Source organism: Halyomorpha halys, unplaced genomic scaffold (genome assembly GCF_000696795.3).
Source record: "Halyomorpha halys isolate HHAL.00 unplaced genomic scaffold, Hhal_1.1 Scaffold84.1, whole genome shotgun sequence".
NCBI classification, from domain to species: domain Eukaryota; kingdom Metazoa; phylum Arthropoda; class Insecta; order Hemiptera; family Pentatomidae; genus Halyomorpha; species Halyomorpha halys.
In genome coordinates, this window is record NW_027110155.1 from 315,058 (window position 1) to 319,023 (window position 3,966).

Sequence of the window (3,966 nt, forward strand, 5' to 3'; positions counted from 1 at the left end):
AAATTTGTCATTTCACTTTTCATTTAGTAAGATGGACACCATGTTTCACCGTTATTAGGTTTTCACATTAGAGGCCACTTTCCTGTGCCCATTTTTCGAGGCATTTTGTCAAAAGCTATCAGAGAGTGAGCTAACTGAATTTATAGGTAAGTTGTTTTAACACAAATATAATAGATTTATGTTGAAATAACTTACTTATATGTTTAAAAAATGTATATAATACGCATATAAGTGCGACCATCATCTCTACTGTAAGGGGACTCATGGCCTCTAACAAATACAAAAAAAAACAACTTAAAGAGTTCACCGACACCATAGACCTGAAATGTTAATGTGTAGAGCGGCAAGAAAAACCTTATGTATTTTTTTAAATTACTATAATACAAATTATGTCATTTCTCATATTATGCCATTTTTATTTGTTTTCTAATTTTTATTTTCTTTTCGGTTGTATTTTATTTATTTTTACTATTCTATTTTCTAACAACTCTCACTACTCCTTGTTTTGTGTTTAGTGTATTCTTCTTTCTATTGTATTTTATATTGTATTTCTCTCTCTACTGCATTATACTCTTTTAGCATTATTTATACATAATTTTATTAAAATATACCCACTATGTGTAGGATTTACTACAGAGGAGGAAATATAAATATATAATATTCCTCATTATTTGTTTTAAGTGTAAAATGTTTCTTATTACATTCTACATATTATTATTTCACTATGCTTTACCCCAGTTTGCATTTCTATCACTCATTATTGTACTTGTTATTAGTTATTATTCTATTAATTTATATTTATGATTTTAGTTTACAACGTTCCCTTTACATATCATTTTTTTAAACATTTTATGTACCTTTATTTGCAAATTCATACGTATATTCCTATAGTCTTTTTTTTTTTTTACAATGTTTGCATCTGCTCACATTTAGGGAATGGCGCCCTGTTGAGCAAAACGTAGGTTACTAATAAACATTTTTTAGACCATATTCCTACATTCAATTATATAGGTATAAATTATAATATAAATAGGTACAATTATAAAATGTTATAATGAGTAACGATTATCATATTATAAAGATAAATAAAAAAATATTACAATTTATTTTGAGATAAAGGATTACAATCTAGTCTAATAATCTTGAGTAGTTTACAAAACCACTCATATATAAGTCAAATTATGAAAGTACTGTAAGTTTTTGTTCCGGTTGCCCTAATTATATTATGCCTTTCTAAACTGTTATTATGCATAATTAATATTTTATTGTTTATGACAAAATAGTTTATATTTAATAAACTGTGCATAATTATTAGCAGTTTGTTAGAATATGTAAAAATTGCTTCAACCAGATTATCAATTTAATTGCTAATTAATTATTAGCAAATGTAATAATATTACATTAATTTGTTAAGTTAATAGTTCTTACGTTAATATAATAATATATTATTTGCTAATATTTAATTGCTAATTATCTTTGTTTTTCAAAAATAGTTGTTGGACAGTTTAATAAATTATGGACGATCAATTAAGAAGGTCCAATAACCAAACTAATATAACGTTTCTGTGATACCTCATTGTCGGAGCTCCTTAACATCAAGCTATAGCAAATTCATCGGCAAGCAAATAATTTGTTGAAATCTTATCTTGCTAACTATGACAAAGCTCTTCGTGTAAAGCTGAACTAGAAAACTATATGAGTTAAATCTTAAATCCATTAATACGAAAATCACTTTAAAAAATACATATTTAGATCTATATCTCGTAAAGAGACACTAAAAGTCAAAGAACAATTAGAAACCATAAATTAGGTAACTTATTTTATTTTAAACTATCCTTCCATTTTTTTAAAAATTGAATTGCTGATCAAGTATTAATTATTTATATATTTTTAGTTTAATATAAATATTTTATTTCTATCTTGATGCTAAAAAAAAAGTTTTAAAAATGTATCTTTCCAGTATTATGTTCAATGCTGTTTTCGTATGCAAAAATATAAATGATAAAATATACACCTATTTCCAATCGCTTTTAATATATATATATATATATATATTGACTTCCAATTACTGGTCTCATAATAATGCTCATCAATAAAAAAAAATTATTTTTTTACTTTGAGTTTTTTTTTTAATCAGTTAAGAATTCTTTTTAGTATAGGGTAGGGACATGAAGACCAAAAATCTCTAAACGTCGCCAAAGTATAGTAGTTATTAACTAAACTTCAACAATTTAATGTAAAATAATTTTGAATAAATAAATACCACTTAATATTTTACTTTACAATAACGTGATATTAAAGCTAATTCTGACCATTACTGAAATATGAATGTGTTTTTTGTATTAGCTATTTATTTATTATATTATGTTAATTTTTATTATTATTATTAAAATTAATTATATTGTATTTATTTACTTATTTGTTATAATAATTATAAAACAATAATAAGATAAAATAAATAATTTAGTTTGAAGAAAATAAATGAAATGGGTTTTTCTAATGATTTATTTTTATTTAATTGTTTTATTATTTTAAAAAAATATTCGTCATATATTTACAATTTCGTACGGTACAGAAAATTTAAAAGGACGAAAAAAAAGATTTGTCAGAAGTGGGATTCGAACCCACGCCCACATAGTGGACCAGAAAACTCAACCTACATTGTAGGCAAGGGGAACCTTGAGTCTGGCGCCTTAGACCGCTCGGCCATCCTGACAACTGGGAATGTTCCCAGCCTGTTTGATAGTCCCGTTATGAAATACCAATTAGTTAAAAGTTTACATTTATTGTCATTATAACTATTAGAAAATCTCTACAACTCTAAAACTAATTCTGGCCTTACTAATCAGTGGTTTACCAAAAACTGCTTTCTTTCGTATCATCACAATTAGAATAAAGTAAGTTATAGGATAAGCTATGTACAAGAGACATACACAATAATTAACAATCATTTTACAACAAAAATAATGAGTAATTGATCCGATGAATATAAACCCGATTGACTAAGAAAAACTAAATATTAAATTTATATCATGACATAAAATTAATTCCCAGTAATTAATCTGATTATATTTCAATGTTTACTGACAGTTCAACGGCAAAAAATTTGTCTTTTTTAGCTCATGACTTTTTAATATATCAAAAAAATTAAATATATGATGGGTTAATGCCAAAAAGGTCAGCTTCAAACTATAACTTGTTAATACGGTTAAGGTTTCCATTCTTACACCTTACAAGTTTGAAGAATGATCACTTATGATCTATTTCGAGAAAGCTATTCATAATTAAAAATATTGAACTGTGTGGTAATAATAAAAAATTAACCATCTTTAAAAAAATATATAGTTTACTTATTTCAGTGCACACATAAATCAAAAATATTTAAAATAAAAAATCGTAAATTTTATATTTCGGACTCAGCAGATAAACATGAAATAATGAAAAATATATTTATCAATATTTGGAGTCTTCAATCTTGATGTTGATATTTTTCATGAGTCAAATAAACCATAATAAAAAAAGAAAGTTTTTGTGTTAGTATTGTTAATATCCGGTGTATAGGCTGCATCCATTGCATTTTTAATTTAAATGCACATGAGACCCTTTAGAAAACAACACTTTTTTTCCAAAAGTCAAATTTTTATTTAAATTATATGTTATAAAAATAAAATGTAATCTTAAGAAATGGTTTATATATAAATGTACATTTTATAAATTATCTTAAAACTTTGTTTTTTATTAAACTGCATGCAATGAATTTTTTTAGGATTATATTATATACAAAAATATTAATCAACTCAAAAATCACATTTTTAATAATAAATTTAGATTAGAAAACTTTAAAATGATAACCATTGAAATTTAACCAATGTTTGAAATAATACGATGGTTAAAATTAAAATAATCAAGTTTGTGTAATTACACAAAATTAAGGAATTATTATTAATGCAGGTTGTAATTTAAAGA

The 3,966-nt window shown here is 24.4% G+C and overlaps 1 non-coding gene across 1 annotated transcript; it reads right to left on the reverse strand.

The window, feature by feature from the left end:
* Positions 1–2,603: 2,603 nt before the first annotated feature.
* Positions 2,604–2,716, reverse strand: TRNAL-CAA (transfer RNA leucine (anticodon CAA)). The gene is made up of 2 exons: positions 2,679–2,716; positions 2,604–2,648 (listed from the first exon to the last, which is right to left on the reverse strand). It is a non-coding gene; the product is annotated as a tRNA-Leu (tRNA).
* Positions 2,717–3,966: the final 1,250 nt, after the last annotated feature.